At 43.2% G+C, this 23,782-nt stretch overlaps 1 protein-coding gene across 2 annotated transcripts in view; it reads right to left on the reverse strand.

The window, feature by feature from the left end:
• The window catches only part of USP54 (ubiquitin specific peptidase 54), a 132,636-nt gene that overhangs the window by 87,002 nt on the left and 21,852 nt on the right, over positions 1-23,782 (reverse strand). The window lies entirely within an intron of this gene.

Raw genomic sequence — 23,782 nt, forward strand, 5'->3', positions numbered from 1 at the left:
ATTTTCAGTTGGGGCTGCAAGAGCAATGGAGAACCAGCCGCAGTGACTCTAATTAGGGAATGGGGCACCTCCGTGAATAAATTAATTTGTAAGTAGTACTTCAGCTCATACTTGCTTATTCTCTCGGGAATGTCGGGAGCTTCCCAAAAATCATGTGCCGCTCCCTGCACCCCTCAAGAGCAGGCAAGTCCCCCAGATTGTCCGCCAACACCCCCCGCACCCGCACATGATAGTGGGGGGTTGGGGTGTGGGGGCGATGACGCGATTCAGTGCCCCACCCCCTGCTTTGTAATGCCAGTAATATTGGACCGCCCCTGCTCAGCCCACTTCAGCTGCCCCCACCCTCCCTGTTGCACCGACCTGGCAACCCCAGAATGTCGGTAAGTATGCTGCAGCGTGACATGCCTTTTCCATAATTAAGGTCTACTTATCTGTTCTATGCTTTAAGTCATTCTTAACACAGATCGTTTACTGCGTCTTTTGAGTCTGCAAGCATCACTTGGCTACAACCACTGGTATATCACTATCTTCCTGAGAATACATTGCATATTTATGTTAACAAAGAAGTTTGTATGTGCAGGGTACATAGTGAAAATTGTTTAAGATGCATTTTTAACATTTAAAACATAGTAATGACTGGTGGTTTGTCTGGGCTGCACCGGAAAATAACATTTACAAGGTTTCATAACATTTCTAAGATTTTATTTTAAGTACAAAAATAAAAAATAAAATCAGTACTCAAACATGGTTTTATGGTTACTAAATTAGGACGGGTGTGAGTTTCATCAGAACAAAGAATTGCATTTTAAATACGTCATTGCTGTTATTTAAAAGCATGAGTAATATTTTATTTGTTTGATTCCATACCTTAATATAAATGCACAGGGGTATATTTACTAAAGGTTGATTTTAATCTATTTTGATATACTTAAAATTGTTGGAATTCGATCAACATCGATGTTGTGTTTTTGGGGCTATATCACACATTTATTAACAGAATTTTTTCATTTATTTTTTTAAGTATTAGTAAATGTGTGATTTAGCCCCAGAAACACAATATCAACCACGTCGGCGCAGGGGTACGGAGCTGTAAAAACGACTGGAAAATGGCCACCGCGGGCATTTTCCCGTCGTATGCACAGTACAGGGAAAATGGCCGCCGTGGCCATTTTCCCAGTGACCTGCACATACTCTATAGACTCTGTGTGCACTCTAGTGCCCAGAGTCTATAACTCTGGTGTTGGCCGCGCACAGCTCAATACGCTGCCGGCCACCGGACAGAGAGGAGGGGGCCCGTGTCGGAGACTGCACACGGGCCCCCTCCTCTCTAGAAACGCCCCTATGCGGACCGGAGGGGCATATCGGGTACATTGTCTAGTGTGTATGCGCGCACCCACGGGTCATTAGCTACGTCGCCCGTAGGCTCTACAGGGGATGTCACCAAGGTGTCATGCTGCAGAATGCATCCCTTCCCCCTCCATCGGAAAGTATGTATGCACTTGCCGGATCAATATCGCCCTGGGTACACAACAGCTAATGTGCACCCAGCTTTAGGCCGGGATGTACTAAGGTTGCAGTGACCATTCCGCCAGTCACTGCAACCTTAATAATTGCATATGTACTAACATATGCAATTAGTATTGCAAAGGACAGCTCTTGCGATAAGAGCTGCCCTTTGCGAAGCAGCCGACGCCGGGTGACGGGGTTTCCGTGGGAACCCGCCCCCTCCGAGCCACGGGAGCTTCCTGCTGGTCACCTGTGCAGGAAGCTCCGGGCTCCTCCTCCTCCCTGCACCCGTAAGAAGATTGGGAGGAGGAGGAGGCGGAGGACCCCGGAGCACAGGACGGCAAGCATGGAGAGCAGGTGAGTGGGGGCCAGCGCTGGGTGACGGCGAAGCGTCGGGTGGGGTAAGAAGCCCATGGGGTTCTATAGGGAAACTCCAGGTTTTTCTGGCGTTACCCCCACAACGAAAAAAGGGCGGTCGGGGCTTAGTACATATGGAAATGCGGTAAAAACTCAGAAAACAGGGTTTTTACAGCATTTTTCCTTTAGTACATCCCGGCCTTAGTCTTTATATTGTAATGGTTAAAAAAGAAAAGAGAAAAACACATCAAGATGTGTCAATAAAGTGGCCTTTTCATAACCATATAATCCAATTGGACAAATAATCCCATATAGAATTATACATTGTTAATTACAGATTGATAAACTGTGGAACTATGTCCTGAGCATTGTTGAATAGTAACACTTGGGAACAGTAAAAGTGGATAAACTGCCATCCCCATGTCCTGATATGACCAAATTACACCCCTTTAATGATAAGCCGCACCTCTTTCAGTTATTAAATATTGGGACTGCTTTGAGAAAATTGGGACTGTTGGTAGATGTAAGATGTTAGAAGAGGAGTAGCTCTGAAAACTCCTAATTCTGCATGCAATGTAACAATGGCCACCATGATTACTACTGAAATGTCGACAGGTCACTACAGAAGGAAAAAGTTACTCAAAAAAAAAAACAGTGACTTAATACTTTAAAAAAAAAAAATATATATATATATATATATATATATATATATATATCTTCTAAAAAGGAAGAGTAAGGTGCTTCTTGGAGCAACCGATCAGTTCACACATTTTTCTCTCCCGGAGCTACACACAGGTTTGTAAAGCTGCTTTGTCTGAAGGAGACACTGCAGGGACATGCAGGGTGTCTGAACGGACATGTCAGGTGTTTCAATGGGACTGTGCAATGTTTGATGGCATACAGTAAAGTTTAAGAAGCATAAAAGGGGCATGTAAGTGGAGAGAATGGGAAATAATTATTACATATAATACTATACACATTAGTACCCATAAATTATAATACGCCACGCAGAATTAGCGTCGTGTCTAAAACGTTGTCCTTCTAAACTAAAAAGTGTGCCCTCCTCAGCTGTCAGCGCACTTCCCAAAAACATTCTAGAGTGAACACTAAATAAACATATCCCAGTGGCTGACCACCATCTGTAAACACTACTCAAGTTCGGAGATCAAAGTCACGACCTCAAACAGTCCTGGTAATCTACCTGTAACATGTACACTCTTCAAATAAATATAGTGCTCAGAAATGTTCCTGTATTAGTTACTATTTGTATATTTGATCTCCAACGTTAACGCATTCTTCCGATACATACGGTAAATATTAAGATACACAAGTTACAGCAGGAAAACCTCGCTGATCACGGTCATTCTGACAAAAGAGAGCAAGAACATTTTGCAGAAGAAATAAAACCTTAAACAGAAGACAAATAATTTTAGATTAAGCTAACTCACAAAGAAAGAATTCATACACCTCCCTATTTCTCTGTGGATCGATAATTCTGTCAGTAGTATATAAACCTCAAATGAGTTCTCAAGGAGAGAATTACTATAATGGAATGCCCTGTACAGCAACAAACTTTAGGAACATCAAGCAGCAGATGTCTGTGTTTCAAAACACAAAGGGAGTTTTGTATTCTGCATGGAGAGCTTTGTAGAGCATGGTACACACTGCAGAACAGGACAAGACACAGTGTCATTTCAGCAATACACTGCTTAATCAGGCTGTACTGGTTAGTACAGAAATGTGTTACTATGATTAAAGAAAAAAAATATATCCATGAATCCTTTATAAAGGAGATGACACAATATTATGTAAGGTAAGCCATTCGTAGGTGGTTTCAAAGAGCTCAGTGGAAATACCAGTTAGCATTGTAACACTTATACAAAGCGGGTGTAACACAGAAAGATTTAACTTGTCAATTCCTCATAACCACAGCCCATCACCTGTCAATTGCTTAGAATATAAAGGCGTACAATATTAGGATTAACCTAATGAATCTACTTTAGGATTTGTCTAGTTGTTAAATAGAGGAGTTACTGTCCATAATATGGTGTGTGGGTGGTAATCCGGGATGTAGTTTATAGACCAGCGGACTAAATGCCGACGGTCTATATCCCGACAGAAGAAGCCAGATGGGGGATTTAAGATAGGCGTTGAAATACCGACCACAGCCCGAACTAGTTAAAGCCCGGGGCATCCTTAGCATTAGCCGCGGGGGGGGGGGGGGGGGGGATGGGTTAGGTTTAGGGAGTGTATCGGGGTTGGGGGTTTTTTTTTTGGGGGGGGGGAGGTTAGGGTTACACACCCCTAGGGGGGAGGGTTAGGTTTAGGCACCCCCTCTGGAGGGTTAAGTTTAGGCACCCCTGGGGGGGACTTAGGGTCAGGCACTACCCCAGGGGTTTTAGGGTTAGGTACCCCTAATGGAGGGTAAGGGTACTTAGTCGGACTTCTCCTGTCTGGATTTGAACCGGCGGCTGTTTCTTACCGATCACGGTAATCCAGCAGACTGGTGCAAACCATGACAGTGACATTACTGCAATAGGTGTATGGTCTGTAATACCAGCGCACATTGGATTGTTTCCATCACTAGCTATCTGATATTTTGGGCCCTGCTTTGGGTTTCTCCCACCTACAGCTTTCAGTAAAGTTACAGCTATTACCCACATAATTATTTTGTTAGGGGCAATTAAATCAGTAAAGTATACAGTAATGGAAACAGTATCAAACAAAGATATGCAATTTTACAGTAATATCTATTGAAACATAAGAGCCACATTTATAATTTGGAGATTGTACTGGCAACCAGAACTAATAGGCAGTGCTTTGGCTCTTTTTCAGGTGTTTGCCTGAGGTATAGGTACCTCATTGTGTTTTATCTCCAGCAGGTTGTATGCAGAGCCCCAACTTTGGTTGTAGCCTGGCTACCAGAATGGGCAAAACCAGAAATGCTATTATATTGTGAACGGTTACCTTTGCTGTCCCAGAACAATGGCACTCTCCATATTAGGTTACCTTTGCTGTCCCAGAACAATGGCACTCTCACTATTAGGTTACATTTGCTGTCCCAGAACAATGGCACTCTCACTATTAGGTTACATTTGCTGTCCCAGAACAATGGCACTCTCACTATTAGGTTACATTTGCTCCCAGAACAATGGCACTCTCACTATTAGGTTACATTTGCTGTCCCAGAACAATGGCACTCTCACTATTAGATTACCTTTGCTCCCAGAACAATGGCACTCACTATTAGGTTACCTTTGCTCCCAGAACAATGGCACTCTCACTATTAGGTTACATTTGCTCCCAGAACAATGGCACTCTCACCATTAGGTTACCTTTGCTGTCCCAGAACAATGGCACTCTCACTATTAGGTTACATTTGCTGTCCCAGAACAATGGCACTCTCACTATTAGGTTACATTTGCTGTCCCAGAACAATGGCACTCTCACCATTAGGTTACCTTTGCTGTCCCAGAACAATGGCACTCTCACTATTAGGTTACCTTTGCTATCCCAGAACAATGGCACTCTCACTATTAGGTTACCTTTGCTATCCCAGAACAATGGCACTCTCACTATTAGGTTACCTTTGCTCCCAGAACAATGGCACTCTCACTATTAGGTTACCTTTGCTCCCAGAACAATGGCACTCTCACTATTAGGTTACATTTGCTCCCAGAACAATGGCACTCTCACTATTAGGTTACCTTTGCTCCCAGAACAATGGCACTCTCACTATTAGGTTACCTTTGCTCCCAGAACAATGGCACTCTCACTATTAGGTTACCTTTGCTGTCCCAGAACAATGGCACTCACTATTAGGTTACATTTGCTGTCCCAGAACAATGGCACTCTCACTATTAGGTTACCTTTGCTATCCCAGAACAATGGCACTCTCACTATTAGATTACCTTTGCTCCCAGAACAATGGCACTCACTATTAGGTTACCTTTGCTCCCAGAACAATGGCACTCTCACTATTAGGTTACATTTGCTCCCAGAACAATGGCACTCTCACTATTAGGTTACCTTTGCTCCCAGAACAATGGCACTCTCACTATTAGGTTACCTTTGCTCCCAGAACAATGGCACTCTCACTATTAGGGACCCAAACACAATAAATAAATTGATCATCAACAGTCTAGATTTCTGCAAGTGCTTTTTCTACTATTGTACCAAGAATTCTGGCTTTGAAACGTTAAACTATGAACAACATAAACAAAGCTACAGGGGCACAAGCATGTCTTATATTGATCCATTTGTTTGCAAAAGGTCAAAGGTTGGTCATTAACAAAGAAACTTAGCCCAATTACACAACAGTCATTTGCCAAATACTTATCACAACTGACATCTTTCCTAAACAGCTCATATCCTGAAAGCGTGTTATCATTGTCGGCCACAATACATTTTTTTTTACATAGAATAAAATTACACTTACTATTTTTAAAGGTATATGGGTCAGTACATGAAATATAGGACACAATACATGAAAATTAAATATCATAAAAGCTAATATTTTAGTATATTTATGCTGCTAAAAGATCGTAGTATTTTAATGTCACAGTGACTTCAGATGATGTAGTTAATGTTGGTGACTAGTTCTATGTTGAATATGATGGAAAGAGTTACCCAGGTGACATCAAGGACATCAGGGATGGTGAATACTTAGTGAGCACAATGGAGCAAACTGGCAGCAACTGAAAATGGCTATCACCACCAGATGAAAGATTTTATACATATCCACAGTTAAATCAGGAAGATAAACAGGTCTACATTGATTAGTTCACGTGGATTCTACAGGTTTGAGTAATTTGTATCAGAACCCTTTGACTGGGGACAGAAATGTAACGCGAGTCACAAGTCAAAACTGATTTTAAGTATAGTTTGGTAATACACAGTTTTTTGCTTGTGTCAATCATGAGTTTAGGGTCTTATAAGTGTATAGTATAACAATCATAGTAAAATAATTAGGAGAGCAGGTTTAAATAAATATATAATTCCCCTCAGTTCCTGTGTCCATTCTGTTGTAACATGAGTCACGGATATAAACAATAAAATGTAACTACTCAAGGTGCCCACACACATAGCGATATTCTACAGGATCTGGCCAATTCCGACGCATTGGAACGACAGATCATGTAAAATATGGCCAAATTGGGAGTAAATCGGGAGTCCCCACTCCCGCTCATGATGCGATGTGCGTCCCCGCTGGTCGCACATCGCATCGTCAGATCTGCCGTGCAGTAGGGCAGATCTGACAATCTAGGACACGATGCACTGTAAAAAGTCTGGATTCAGGAGAGATCGTATGAAGGTTGGACACCGAATCGTGTGCAGAGCTGCTGGGGAGAGTTTCAAGGGAAATCGTACACATCGGCTGATCGTGAGCAATTCGCTATGTGTGTGGGCACCATAAGAGTGAAAATATTTTTCTGCTTCTAAGCATTAATTATGACTACCTACCCCATATATTATTGTCATATTTTTAAAATATTGAATTTCAGCTTTATTTTTTTGTGTGGTGCATTTAAAACTTCTAAAAATGAACATGAAATGTAGTGTGAGTCACATGACCCATATGTATCTATAGCCAAAGAGAAGCATAAATATATTGGCTATCTAAAAAGGGTAAAATTCTCTTATGACATTCAGGGCCTGATTCAGACCCACTCGCGAGCGGCTGTCCGCTCGCAAGTGGGTCGATGTTATGGACTGAGCATGCGCACGACGGAGGGAGCTCCGTCGTGCGCATGCGCCAGACGCGATGAGCGAAGGAAAGTCCTTCGCTCGTTGTGTCCGATCAAAGGGGGCGTGCTGTCAATGTTGATTGACAGCACGCCCCCTTTGGTGGGCGTGCCGGGGGCGTGCCTCCCTGACGGGGGCGTTCCCACGGGAACGCCTCCCGTCAGAAGCCGGCCCACTGACATCACTAGTGATGTCAGTGGGAGTGATTTTGGCTCTGATAGAGCCAAAATCACTCCGGAGCTTGTGGTTGAAAACCTCAACCGCAGGCTCCGGCTCGCAAATTCGATGGTCGCGATGGTCTCGACCATCACAATGCACGCTCGTATAGCCTGTGGGTGGTGACCCACAGCTATACGAGCGTCCAGGAGGACGCTCCATGAAAATGGAGCCCGGCCCTCATTCAGAGCGTGCGCTCTGCTCAGAGCGTACGGCTCTGAATGAGGGCCTCAATACTCAAACAGAGCAGCATTTTAATAACAAATACATGTTTTACAGTATTCTATATTAAACTGGTAATGACACTCTGCTAAAAAGTTGGGTGCTATCACACATTCTCCCATGATACCGAATAAATGGGTGGAGAACAGACAGCAGGAAAGACAGCAGGATAAGACATAGAAAAATATACAGCAGAAGGGGTAAACTCATTAGTGAGCTCTGAGAAGTGTCTCCCTGCCAGCCCAGCTTTACGTCATAATGAGTGGCAATTAGGCCCCTCATAAAATATCCCTACCCCAGACACCATTTCTAATTATGCTTGGCAGCAGCGTGCTCTATGCTTGAATGGCTAGTAAGGTCCCCCCTTTCACCATTTTTAAACAATTACTGTCCTGACCCTTCACATGTGGGTGTAGGAAGGTGCCATTAACTCCCACTGATGACATCACTAGCAGCTCCGCACCGAGGGGGTGATTCAGAGATGGACACCAATAGCATTGCGGCTTCATCTTTTGACGCAAAAGCAATGCTAAAATATGCTAATGCAGCAGCAGAGGCGTCTGAGGACAACAAAAAAATGCCCCCTGCCAGCACTGCAGATCCGATTACTGCGTCCAAAGACTTCGGCCAGCTGAGTAAGCTTGGTCAGACTGGCCCACCGGACCTGCTCAGCCAGTAAATCTGCATTAAAGACATCAGGCCCAGACTTTTAGCCATTCACATCAGTCCCTGCCCCAGGGAAGCTTACAACCTATGTTCGCTATCACATGTACAAACACACACTAGTGTAGCGTTCCCGCTAAGCTGTTTCAGCGGGGCACCGCGCCCTGCCCTATTTCTAAAGGGCAAAAAGCACCCTGCCCTCTGGCGCGGTGCCCCACTGAAACAGCCTGCGAGTTCTGTCCCCTTCTGTAGGCCACAGTGTCCCGCGGGTGTGGAAAACAGCGGTGCAGCAGTCACCGCCGGTGAATTGATGCCAGGCGCATGCGCCAGGCATCCATTCACAGTGACCGCAGCACTTGGGGGCTGTCCGGCATGTCCGTACGTGCCAGGCACGCCTACCGGAGCGACGAAAAACGGGACACGTCTTTAACGGGACCTTTTCTTTATCCACGCCCCCGCACAAGTGCCCTTTTTCTAGGTCCGGCGCCGGACCTAGAGTGAACACTACTAGTGTTAATGTTTTGATGGGAGCCAATTAACCCATCAGTATATTTTTGGCGTGTAGGAGGAAATCTGAGTACCCGGATGAAACCAATGCAAGCACGGACTATACAAACTCTACAGTCATTAGCTCCTCTCCCCAGCGTGTTATCATAGTCAGTGTCCGAAAAAAGCAAGCAGGTAGATGCAAGTGAGTAGTGGTAACAAGTAAATATTAAAATACAAGCGCACTTTCAGGCAGGTCATTATCAAAATACATAGTCAGGGTAAGGCTAAAAGAAAATAAAAAAAGAAAATATTGAAATACCACCGCTTAGTAAATTTACCCCTATGTGTTTACTCGTCTTTTAAATGGACCTTGTATTTCTATTGCTAAACTCAATAGAGGGGTTCTGTTACTCACTACAAAAATCTGGCAGTGAGAAAGAAGAAAAAGATTTTAACTCACAAATTCCAATCAAAAAGGAATCTGGTTTGGAAAATACAATGGCATCATTGTTAAAGCAGGCAATAAGATTCTTCAGAGGTCAGCTCTGAGACCTTATCATCAGTTTCATGAAAGCCTGCCAAAAGGCGGTCCGGACAAAAAAGGAAATCTCACGAATACAACAACCTGTTTAATTACATAACATGTTACCAATCACGTCAACATAAGAACATGAAAGATCTAGAAACAAAATGATGTGATGATGTAAGGCTGACAAGAAAAATTGAGAAGGGAAAATTGAACCACAGTATATAAATATATCCCGTCTGGTTATGTTAGTCACTGCTTATGTTTCACAACACTAAAACATTCTGCCTAAATTAGAATTTTTCTTTGATATATTTAATCTTGTGCAAGTGTAACCTGTCTGTCACACAGAATCACACACAACTAGTTTGATCAAATGTCTAAAAGCAATATAAAGAAAAGATACTTTTTATAAACTAATGTAACCTGTTGTATGCTTCCTTCCTGCCTCCACTACTTAGGTGTGGAACATTGAAAATAGATACTGATGGGTCAGGGGAGGACTGGGGGAGTGACGTAAAGTGCACGTCTAGTGCACAGTTTAAATTAACTCAAGAGAACGCTAATGAATTGGATTTTGAACTCTCACTTTCAGTTGATTTAATGATGAGCTCTTGTTTTACTGATTGCGCCAATAACAATAGAAGCTGCACCCTAAGCACTTTGTAATGCCTTCTGAAATGTCCTGCCTGCAAACACCTATAGTTTGAGCACAGCTGTAAAGTACCTACAGCAGCACTCCTTTTATTTAAGATCTGAGAGTCAATATGAACCCACATAGAACAAATTACCATTACATAAAAGTGGAGGAGTTCCAGGTCAGGCTGAACAGTGCTAACTTTGCAATGCAACATTATTAAACAGAAGTCAGCAATATCTTACCATGCAATGTACTCACATGCTGCACAGGAGACTAAACCAACTTGTTCCAGCTTCATCCTAATCAGTGTTCCCTCACCCACTCCAAAAATGTTCCTGCTTCTTCCAAGTCAGTCCCCCTCTCACCACCATGCATGCAGGACTTTTCCTGTAATTCATGACTCATATTCCTGTGGCGAATGTTTAAGCAACCAGTGCGTTGCCTGTTGTTCCTGACTTCTTTGCACTGAAAGCCTACATGCTCGGTCGGGTAAAGGGTAAATGTAGGAGGGATCCCATTGTATATAAGCAATATACTGTATATCATTTTACTTAAAATGTGTTTTACATATATTACACGCTTTCTTTAATACACCCACAGAAAACTGCCCTACAATTATGATTCATGAGGAGCACTGTAGGAAGCCTCCACCTTGGGCGTCATAATACATTATCCCCGTCTTGATGTTGGCAAGCTTTGCTCAGACTGCTTTAAGTGAACTGGACTCTCTGTTGTATTACAACAACAGTACTCGCTCACTCCTGGCTGCTGTTGGCCTTAGGAGATGGGGCTTGCGGAAAGTTGAATAGCTTCTCAATTACAGCTTCTACCACATAGTTACATCTCTGGTGCAGAATCTACTAAATGGCGATTTGGCCAGTTTGGAAACCAGCGATTTGGCCCTTCAAACTGCTGGATTTTGTTTTCATTAACGATATGTAAAATAAAGAAAATATCAAACATTACAAAAACACAGTTCCACAACAAAAAACAAATTGGGACACTTAATTTTACTTATTTACAGAGGCAATATTGGTTACTCATTTATTATTGCTACAGGGAACATTTTATTTATTAAATTTAAGGAGAATGCTTTATTTGATAAAGGGGGCAGCAAAATTACATATTTATGTAATAAAGGGGACAAAATAATTGAAAAAAAATAAACAAACAAGGGCACTACAAGTTATTAGAGTATCAGTGGGATACAATGATAGATTTATTGAATTGGGATACCAGGTTTCAATTACTGATACCCCTTTCACGCTACAAGCAATAACCTGGGTTATTGAACATGAACTTGCAGCAACCCAGGTTACTGTGCAGTGTGAAATAAGCCAGGTCAAGAGACACGGCATTTCAATCCTGGTCACGAGAAGGGTTGAACCGATGTTCAACCCGGCTCGCGATGTAGTGTGAATTGGCAACCCAGGTCAATGCATAGGAAGAGCCAGTGCTTGGACATGAGATCATCTCCAAGTGCCGGCTCACCACGTGATGGTGTTGATGTCATCAACTCGGCATTAGTGCCAGGTCGGGCCGTCAGTCTACAAGGGGTCTTAGGCGGGTCAAACCCGGAATGGACCTGTGAACAAAATATTATATATATCTCCATATCCAGAAAAAAAAAATGCCCTTATTTTGCGCTATGATGTGAAAATAATTGCTGCTCCTCAAGTGGAACCCCTGTTAGTGGGAACAAACAAATCTAAATACAAAAACAATACTAGAGGGCACAAATATAAATATTGAAAATCCTTTTGATGTGTTGTAGTTAATACCAAATGGAATATCCAGAGAAAAGTTCCTTTATAAACAAATGTTCAAATCAAATTATTATTCTCTTTGATAGACACTCCAATAAAGTTGATAGTAGATTTCATAGGCTCCAAATAAATTTCTAAAAAAATCAAGCTTGATCTTGGGATTAGAACACACCTCAATTTGGCAAGCAGCCTCAAATGATTTGTCCACCCTAGGGACATCATTTAGCCAGCTTTCTGTTGGATCTTTTTATTATTAAATTTGCAAAAATCTCAAAAAAAACTTTTTTACACGTTGTCATTATGGGGTATTGTGTGTAGAATTTTGAGGACAAAAAATCATTTATTCGATTTTGGAATAAGGCTGTAACATAACAAAATGTGGAAAATGTGAAGCGCTGTGAATACTTTACGGATGCACTGTATATATTAAATATATCTCTGTGTGTGCATACATGTGTTAAACAGGAGAAAAGCAGTCAACCTGATATCCCTACTACTGTAGAACTACTTTGAAGAAACTGCGCTTTGGCCTCTCTCCAATTCAAGCACCTGCTTACTCCATGTCCTAGACACTACTTACGGGGCACCCTGCATGAACATTGCAAGGGGATAACACTTGCTTAATACACTTCTGAGGGGGTCTATTTACTAAGCAGTGTTAGGAGACAGAGCGAAAAGTGATAAGGTGTCAGCCAATCAGCTCCCAACTGTCATTTTTCAAACACAGCCTGTGAGATGACAGTTAGGAGCTGATTGGCTGGCACCTTATCACTTTCACTCTGTCTCATAACACTGCTTAGTAAATAGACTCCTGAGTGTTTTAAGTCTTACCCATACAGCTCCTGCTCGCCACCCTGGACACTCTCCCCAGCTGGAACTCAGCGGCCCGGCTGTGAGCATCTGCTCATATACCCTAACCCTCTCCCTTAATCCCTAACACTAATACCCAAAACTCTCACAATTAATCCTACTACCCTAACACCCCATCCCTTACCCTAATATTATAACATTAATATCCTAACCAAACCCTATTTCAACTCTACCCCTAACCCTAATAACCACACCCTTAAAGGGCAGACTAGATGGGCCAAATTGTATCAGGAGACGGCCAGTGCTACTTAGAATTGGTCAGGCTGCATTTGTTTGGCCCCACCCTTCCAGGACAGATGATGAATAGCATAGCCTGTTACTAAAGGAGAGGGCAGGTTATTTATTTTACTATTGAGATGCAGAATAGCTCATATTGCATGCACCACTCACAACCAGCTCTTATTCCCAGCTACATCTATGGCCCTTTTTCTGGTGGTTTGCCAAAAGAGAACATTAATAAATATGTTGCTTTGCAAAAGGGCGATTTTCTAGCAGTTTTGGCTTTAGTTTATCTTTTGAATTGAAAAGTGCCAAAGAAACAAAAATTCAATTCAGGTAAAGTGTCCTTAAATTTGCCCCCTTGTGGTTTAGCTTTACTGAAATCTCAGAGACTTGTATCATGGAATGCCAAGAGTAAAGGCCCCCATACACGGTGCGATGGCACCGTGCGAGGCGACAGGGGATCCGTTATCCCATATACTCCCCCCTCTCTCACCCGCATAGCAATCCTTGGGTTTGCACATCTCGTCCCCTGATCTTATGGTTCTGCAGAAAGATCAGGAAGTGCGATGTATGACCCCACGGGAGCGCGCTCAGCCCGACATCAGGGCCATACACGGTGCGATATAGCAGGCAAATCACACCAATCAGTCAGATCACCTGCTTTATCGCCCCCATGTATGGGGGCCTTAAGGCTTTATTTCTGCATCAATAAAGACAGAGGGGAATTCAATTCAAAGCGATGGACGTTAAATGCCAATCTGGAATGGCACATCGCACCTGCAGGCATTGTGCCCCGCTACTACAAATGGTTAATATGTGCCCAGCTAGCGGTTTATAAACCACCACATTCATTTTGTTGCTCATGTAAAATACTGATCTTTATTGTGAAGCTTCCTTGGGTCTGAAACTTCACAATTATATAACTATCTATAAAGTGAATATCATACTCATAAACTCAAACTGTACACAACAGGCCATGAAATTCAGTGACTAAAAAGAATTAAACTGCTTTTTCTTATGTGCATATATATGATGCGCATGGCCCTTTATAAGCATGGAATGCAACTATAAATGCATGGCATATTTACCATTTAAAAAGTCTCTCTCTAGTTAAATATATTAATCATTGCAGTGCTCACCACATTTTAATAGCAGTAACGCACATGTAATGCAGTGTGACAGCCATTTTCTGCAGTTAACTTATTTTAATATGGTCTAAATTAGGGGTGGGGAACCTTTTTCCTGCCGAGGGCTATTTTGATATATATGACATTATTTCTGGGCCTGGTTTAGGCCATGCCCCCTCTGAATGGCGTCACATGGGGGCAGGGCCACAATCGCCAGTGATTACAGCTGTAATGGGCAGTGGTGTGACTGTCTGAAGCATCCTAAGGATGCTCCAGGTGGCACTGCTGCATAGATTCTGGCTGCATTGTGCCATTTTAGGCACCCTGATAGCCAGATGAAGCTAGCAGAAAAAAGCTCTGTGGGCCAGACCAAATGATGCCGAGGGCCTTATAAGGCCCCCGGGCAGGAGGTTCCCCATCCCTGGTCTAAATGATGTTCAGTGTGCACTGATTGTGTCATGCTCAGAGTTTATAATTATTATCTATCAGAAAATCAGTTTGTTATTGTCTGATCAGAATAAGCCCTGGTAAGTTAAAAAATATATATATTGCGGTTCATTGGTGCCTGGGCTACAGGAGCCTTATTATACTTCACTATAACTAACCAAAAACCTCAACTTAAATATGCAGTGAAAGTGCAGTCTTTTATTTGAGTGCTGCTAGCATGCCCACACTATCAGACCTGTCCTACATCTGTGTTGCTGGTAGTAGTGCAGAGATTACCATTTTGACAGTGTACGCTTGCAGGTGGTATATTTGTACACTCCAGTATGGCCCAGGGTACAGGTTATTGATAGCTAGCAGTCTGTCGCTGTGTAGACGTAGGTCAATTGTGCAATCCTATCAAGGGACTACCGCATGGAAGCAGGTGCACTCATAGCGGTTATAGGGTATACGGGAATAATGGTTTCCAGATTCCAATGCATTTTAGCCCTTTAGGGCTTTTATCAGGGAACGTGATGTGTTAGGATCTTGGCAGGTTTAATTAGTGCCTTTATTGAAATAGGGGACCTATTGATCCCGATGCAATCAATCTAGGTGCCTCCTGGTTGCCAACTGGTGAGCGTACCATATTCCTAATATTCCTAGAAAGTACTAGGTGTATTGAGACAGGTTGCACACAAGTCCCTTATACAGACAGAATTTTAATGTTTTCGCACTCCGCATTCTCCATAGCCAAGAGCATGCATCGACAGACAATTCTCGGTCCCTCTCCAGTTGCGGCTAACTGGGTGGTAAAGGGGTGTCCGGACATAGGCTAAGTTTAGGGGAGGTCATGTCATGGATGTGTTAATAGGTGTTGTGGTATATGCTATGTTGTGCTTACACAGAGATCCGTAAAACAGTGGCAAATGCCTTGCACTTAGGATAAGGCTGGTACAAGTGCGCACTAAGGGGTCTTTTCAGTTACATGCAAGGGGAAGCAACTATGTTGCCCATAATAATGACAATTCACTCACTCTGACCAATTTATCATGCATTCATGCATGCAGAATAGATTGTGTTGGTAAAAGCACAATGCATGAAAAACACATGGCATATATCCCAGCACCAGTGTGTGAACCAGTCCTGAAAACAGGTGCTAGTAAATTTCTAAGAAGGCTTGAAATATAGCATATATTGCCGACTGATAACCAGATTGCTACAAAAAATAAGTAAATAAAATAAATCACAACTGAAAACATTCCAAGCATGAAGGTTGGGAAATGTGCAGCACTAAAGCACATATTTCCATACATAAACATTTAAATATATAGCATTCCTATTTGCTCTTAACATTACCTGTATCTCATGAAGCTTGCAATTCAGGTTTAGCACATCCATCCATGTACAAGGTGGATTTCCTTGAGTTTGAAATGTTCTATATGTTCATGTTGTAAGTGCACTAAATCAAGGGCTAGGGCAGTTTTTGTTTTGTGTATACACAGTAAAATATTATATATTACAGTACTGTGCAAGTTTTAGGCAGGCTGCAGGTGTGGAAAAAATGCTGCACAGTAAGAATGCTTTCAAAAATAGAAGTGTTAATAGTTTGCATTTTGTTAATTGATAAAAATAAAGTGAATGAACAGAACAGAAGAGAAATCTAAATCAAATCAATATTTGGTGTGCCACCATTTGCCTTCAAAACAGCATCAATTCTTCTAGGTACACTTGTACACAGTTTTTGAAGGAACTCGGCAGGGAGGTTGTTCCAAACATCTTTGGAGAACTAACCACAGAGCTAGAGTGAACACTATTCTGTGCATGTAGGCTTGCTTAAATCGATTACATGAAGAGACAGAAGTGTCTCTTCATGTAATCCCAGACAGACTCGATGTTGAGATCAGGGCTCTGTGGGGGCCTTATCATCACTGCCAGGACTCCTTGTTCTTCTTTACGCTGAAGATAGTTCTTAATGACAACATTGGCTATATGTTTGGGGTCGTTGTCCTGCTGCAGAATATATTTGGAGACAATCAGACACCTCCCTGATATTATTGCATGATGGAGAAGCACCTGCCTGTATTTCTCAGCATTGAGGACACAATTAATCCTGACCAAATTCCCAACTCCACTGTTGCCTGCAGACACTCCAGCCCTTCTTCAAACAAACTGCCTTCTGTTACAACCAAATATTTCAGAGCACCTGCTGCCATTTTTCTGCACTCCAGTTCCTATGTTTTCGTGCATAGTTGAGTCGCTTGGCCTTGTTTCCACGTCGAAGGTATGGCTTTTTGGCCGCAGTTCTTCCATTAAGACCACATCTGGCCAGACTTCTCCAAACAGTAGATTGGTGTACCTAGGTCCCACTGGTTTCTGCCAGTTCTGAGCTGATGGCACTGCTAGACATCTTCCGATTTCGAAGGAAAGTAAGCATAATGTGTCTATCATCTGATACACTAAGTTTCCTTGGCCGACCACTGCATCTGCGGTCCACCACGTTGCCAGTTTCTTTGTGCTTCTTCAAAAGAGCTTGAAACCACAGTTTGCTTTGAAAACGTTGCCTGGAAGAGACCTTGCTGATGCAGTATAACTACCTTGTGTCTTGTTGCTTTGCTCAGTCTTGCCATGGTGTATGACCGGTGACATGAAACGGTCTTCCACAACCTCACCATTGTAGCAGAGTTTGGCTGTTCCTCACCCAGTTTTAAGCTTCCTACACAATTGTTTGTTTCAGTTAATGACTATTTCAACCTACACATGAAAATGATGATCATCACCACCTGTTTGGTATGATTGGTTAATCATACACATGACTATAATCCATGACTATAATCCTACAAAATCCATGACTTTGTGCAAGTGTACTTAGAAGAATTTAGGCTGTTTTGAAGGCTGTGATTGTGTGTGTGTGTAATATATATATATATATATATATATATATCACACACACACACACACAAATACATATATATGAACTCGTACATATACGTACACAGAAATTAGAACATCTGTTAAGAGTCGTTAAGATTTCCCAGGGTGAAGTCAGATTTGGACGGCTTAAATTATGACAAAAATAGAATAATTAAAATGAAAAAGGATCAGCCCCAGTCACTGCTAAAAGTAGAGATCTTATTTTATTAATGAAGCCAGGAATCCATGAACACCCTAATTCTTGGGCAGAGGCGACAAGTCTACAGTATGGGGCATATTTAATTCAGCTTAAGGAGTTATAGGGGCCTTGCAAAATATTATATGTAAGAAACGCCACTTACATTTGTTTGCAATGTAATGTATTACTCAGGGCCGGATTAAGGCCCACATGGCCTGGAGCTGGAAATGTTCAAGGGCCTATACTGAGAAGGGGAGGAACTGTGATCGGTGCTGTGTGGTTGTGGTCAGAGTCACCTTGGTGTGTACACCCCCTACACTATGAACACAATGTATCCCTAACTACATAGAAATAGAAAAATTGCATTTTTTTTTGTGCTGGGGGATGGGGGGGGGACTAGAAAAACTATTTAAATACTTAAAATTTATGGCCAGTTAGGCACCTGGTAATCATGCTTTCATGTTGATGGGCCTATTTTTATGTGGAGGCCTGGAGCTGTAGCTCCATCCGCCCCATTGTTAATCTGGCCCTGGTATTACTGTAAAACACTGAAGTGTTCACAGCTGTATACAGTACTATGCAAGGCTCTAGTGGGGGCTTGCAACTACTTGAATTGCCACCAAAAGGTATTTGCCTTTGTTAAAAAGCGAAGTACAGTGACAATATAAGTGGGTACATTTAAATAAAAGTAAAATATAAACAAAGGCTCTCAGAACTCTACCTTAGACGTTTCTCCATTGTATTGCGACTAAGACACATTTTCAGTTGAAAAACATGGAAAAAGATGCTCGGCGCTAGCAGGGATAAACGGAACCTGTCGGCTCACTCGTGCCAGCATCTTGTGCCGCATGGTGAATTGAGGCTAGGTGTATGAGAACACATCTGTAGTACTCATTAAACCAGCTCCAGTCCAAGCTTGGCAGCATGTATTTTCAATGATGGGAAGCTGTATTGTTCCTAATCCATGAAGTTTTGGGAGTTCCTATAGTACATTATTGCCAGAAATGCACTGTAGTTCAATCTAAAGCGACAGAGGAGAAGTTTTGGGCTGGTATGCATTACCACATACTCAAGAGGAAAGTCAATTATCCACGGCGTTTATTGCGTGGTTAATGCTCCAGGTTGAAGGCCTGGAGCTATTCAATATTTTGACATATTCCCCATGCAGCAACCCGCATAGATTCCTCATTAAGGACCTGATTCAGTGTGGACCGCTGAATGCAGATTCCCGATGGTCGGGAATCAGCGCAGGCGCCTGACCCGTACTGCGCATGTGCAGTATGGGTCCTGCGCGTTCGCATGCAGAGTGGCAGCAGACTGTCAGCCATTGACAGTCTGCGCCCATTTGTGGGTGGGATGGGGCAGCGACGTCCTCAGTTTCTCAAAACAGAGGCGTGTCACCGCAATTGGGGGGAGGGTAGAAGCCAGGATCTCTGTTGGCTGACGTAGATTTCCTAGCCTCTTTCTCTCATCTGCGGCAGCCGGCTTGCGTGACCCCATGTGTAACCTAGCCGGCCGATGTTTCCGCAGATTATCTGATGCTGCGTTGTACAACGCAGCTCGGATAAGGAATGCATGCAGGAGGCGTGATGCCTCCTTCTGCATTACCATAATTGCTAGGCTTGTGTGCAGCTTTGCAATTCCATCCTAAGATGAATCAGGCCCTAAGTGCAGGAAACTATGGGTTTCCCTGCGTGTTAAGTCCCAGAGGGTGCATTTAATCAGGATTTTTCCTTGCAGCTCCTGAGTCTGCAAGGAAAAGTCAGCGTTAAGTGCACCCTCTAGGGTACCTGATTTAATATGTCTGAGCTGACAATTAACGGCGGGGGCTAATTGAATCTCCCCCATAGATTGACAGAAAAACCGGGTTAAATTTTTTGGGCACACATGATGCAACACCACACAAGTGCAACTTATTACAGAACTCCAACATCAAAAGTGCCGTAATAAAATATATCCTATATCTATCTCATTGAAGCATTCTCAATTATATAAGGGTATTATTTGTTCAGTTATCAGTACAATTACAACCTAGCCTTGGGATTTCCAAAAGGAACAGGAGTTTCAGGAAGCAGATTGATTATTTAATTAAGCATGATTGGTATGCCTGACAAAGAGCTGAAAACAGGAAGTACAGGGTAACACATACAAAAACAATGCAGGTCATCAGAAACAAAGGAGCTAATAAAAATAATGTGCCGCCGCCTGTGTGTCCAGTGGAACAGAACAAGAATCAATAAAAATAAATATAATTTCTAGGGCAGTAAGTAGTACAAGTGTATTATAAAACATGAGATTAATAATATATAGTGTTCCCAATAGGATGATTCAGCGGGGAGCCGCACCCTGCCAGATTTGGAGTAACTGATATAGGCCCTGCCCCGCTGAAACAGCCGTCCCCATCCGTGGGAGAAAAGATGCCTTGCGCATGTGCACAGTATCTATGTACACTACGGGGAAACTTGGGGGCAGCCCAGCATCTCCGTAAGATGAAAAATGATTAAAAGGGGGCGTGTCCTTGTCCTTCTAGTGCCACTTCAGGGGAGCGCACAGCAGTGCCCGACTTTGATAAGTGCCCTGTCCCCTCCACATCCTAGAAGGAACACTATAACTATATACATCACATACATAAAAACTTCCAAAGGCTAGACTAGTGGTAATTATATGGAGCTGCCTCTTTCCCTTTGTAGACAAAAAAAAACAAAAAATTAGAGACGAATGTAACTGCCCTGATCGCACTACACCACCAGCGGTTCAAACTCGGTCCACAAGGCACCCTAACAGTTGAGGTTTTAAGGATAGCCATGCTTGTACATAGATGGTATGATCAAACTGACTGATGTACTCAGGGCCAGGTTCTAGACCTTGTGGAGCTCAGGGCAAAAGTCTTCTTTGGCGCCCCCATACCTGAAAGAGGGACACAAAAATATATTGGGGCATGGCTAAATTGGAAAGGGGAGTGACCACAGAATAGTACCGATTCACATTACACCACACAGTAGTGTCCGTTATTCACATTACACCACACAGTAGTGTCCGTTATTCACATTACACCACACAGTAGTGTCCGTTATTCACATTACACCATACAGTAGTACTCATTATACATATTATACAACACAGTAGTACACTTTATATACATCACACCACAATAAAGCCCCTTATTCACATTATGCCATGGTAGAGAGACTGCAGAAGATGAGGAGGGGGCTGAGCGCACAGGGCAGGCAGTTGCAGCACTGCCCGTTGTAATGTATGTTAGCAGCGGTACGTTGCACCGCTACTTTTATACATTGCAGCAGTCAGTGGTGCATACACAGGCAGATTGCGGCATCTCCAGAACGCTGTATACGCTGAAAACTGTTGTCCTCCATGTTAAAACACTTAAATATAAACATTGCCCCCCCAACTGAAAACTCTGACAAACACATACAGTCAGGTGCATCAATATTGGGACATTGACAGAATTTTCATATTTTGGCCTCTATTCACCAACACAATGGCTTTGAAATGAAACAAACAAGATGTGCTTTAACTGCAGACTTTCAGATTTAATTTGAGGGTAATTACATCCAAATCAGGTGAACAGTGTAGGAATTACAACGGTTTCTACATGTGCCTCCGACTTTTTAAGGCGCCAAAAGTAATGGGACTATCAACTCAAAAGCTATATCATAGACAGGTGTGGGCTATTCCCTTGTTATTTCATTATAAATTAAGCAGGTAAAAGGTCTGGAGTTGATTCTAGGTGTGACATTTGCATTTGGAATCAGTTGCTGTCGACTCTCAATATGAGATCCAAAGAGCTGTCACGATCAGTGAAGCAAGCCATCATTAGGCTGAAAAATCAAAACAAACTCATCAGAGAGATAGCAAAAACATTAGGTGTGGCCAAATCAACTGTTTGGAACATTCTTAAAAAGAAAGAACGCACCGGAGAGCTCAGCAACACCAAAAGACCCGGAAGACCACGGAAAACAACTGTGGTGGATGACAGAAGAATTATTTCCCTGGTGAAGAAAAACCCCTTCACAACAGTTGGCCAAATCAAGAACACTCTCCAGGAGGTAGGTGTATATGTGTCAAAGTCAACAATCAAGAGAAGACTTCACAAGAGTGAATATAGAGGGTTCACCACAAGATGTAAACCATTGGTGAGCCACAAAAACAGGAAGACCAGATTAGAGTTTGCCAAACAACATCTAAAAAAGCCATTACAGTTCTGGAACAACATCCTATGGACAGATGAGACAAAGATCAACTTGTACCAGAGTGATGGGAAGAGAAGAGTATGGAGAAGGAAAGGAACTGCTCATGATCCAAAACATACCACCTCATCAGTGAAGCATGGTGGTGGTAGTGTCATGGCGTGGGCATGTATGGCTGCCAATGGAACTGGTTTCTTTGTATTTAGTGATGATGTGACTGCTGACAAAAGCAGCAGAATGAATTCTGAAGTGTTTTGGGCAATATTATATGCTCATATTCAGTCAAATGATTCAGAACTCATTGGACAGCGCTTCACAGTGCAGATGGATAATGACCCGAAGCATACTGCAAAAGCAACCAAAGAGTTTAAGGTTAAAAAGTGGAATGTTATGCAATGGCCAAGTCAATCCCCTGACCTGAATCCGATTGAGCATGCATTTCACTTGATGAAGACAAAACTGAAGGGAAAATGCGCCAAGAACAAGCAGGAACTGAAGACATTTGCAGTAGAGGCCTGGCAGAGCATCACCAGGGATGAAACCCAGCATCTGGTGATGTCTATGCGTTCCAGACTTCAGGCTGTAATTGCCTGCAAAGGATTTGCAACAAAGTATTAAAAAGTGAAAGTTAGATTTAGGATTGTTTAGTTTGTCCCATTACTTTTGGCCCCTTAAAAAGTGGGAGGCACATATAGAAACCGTTGTAATTCCTACACCGTTCAACTGATTTGGGATGTAATTACCCTCAAATTAAATCTGAAAGTCTGCAATTAAAGCACATCTTGTTTGTTTCATTTCAAAGCCATTGTGGTGGTGAATAGAGGCCAAAATACGAAAATTCTGTCAATGTCCCAATATTTATGCACCTGACTGTAGTACCCTCTTACTAACAAATATAACACTCCTCCACACACAAACAGCCTCCCCCCAACTCTCTCACACACATTTCTCCCACACACACACTGAACCTGATTCAGACCCGCTCGCAAACGCTGAGCGCTCGCAACCGGGTCGATGGTGGCCCAGAGCACAAGCGCACGATGGAGCTGGCTCCGGGTCGTGCGCATGCGCGAGACCAGGATAGTGACGGCCAATCAGTCGCTCCGGGTCTCGTACCAAAGGGGGCGTGCTGTCGATGTTGAGTGACAGCACGCCCCGTTTGGTGGGCGGGTTGGGGGAGTGGCTGCCCAAACGGAGGCGTTCCCATGTGAACACCTCCGTTTGGGGGCGGCCCCAATGACATCACGAGTTATGTCAGTGGGAGAGATTTCGGCTCTGTTTGAGCCAAAATCTCTCTGGGGCTTGCCGCAAGAAGACCCTACCACAAGGGTCTCGTCGCAAGCCCGATGGTCGCGATGGTCAAGACCATCGCGACCATCTTCCTGGCCGCTCACTATAGCTGTGGGTGGTCACCCACAGCTATGCGAGCGGCCAGGAGGCCGTTCTAAATAAAAAATAGCCCGGCCCTGATTCAGAGCGAGCGCTCTGTCAGAGCGTCCGGCTCTGAATCAGGTCCACAGACAGCACAAATACACAAATCCCCTCACTCACCATGGTGTCTCAGCAGGCAGCAGGACCCAGCTCGCAGCACAGAAGTTCCACTGGCAGCCCAGGGACTGTCACACAGCAGCAACAGCCAGGTCTTCTCTTCTCAGGGGCTCAGTCAGAGAGGCAGGCTGCTAATGCTTCT

The sequence above is a fragment of the Taudactylus pleione genome, unplaced genomic scaffold (assembly GCF_031769625.1).
Source record: "Taudactylus pleione unplaced genomic scaffold, aTauple2 ptg000016l, whole genome shotgun sequence".
In the NCBI taxonomy this organism is placed as follows: domain Eukaryota; kingdom Metazoa; phylum Chordata; class Amphibia; order Anura; family Myobatrachidae; genus Taudactylus; species Taudactylus pleione.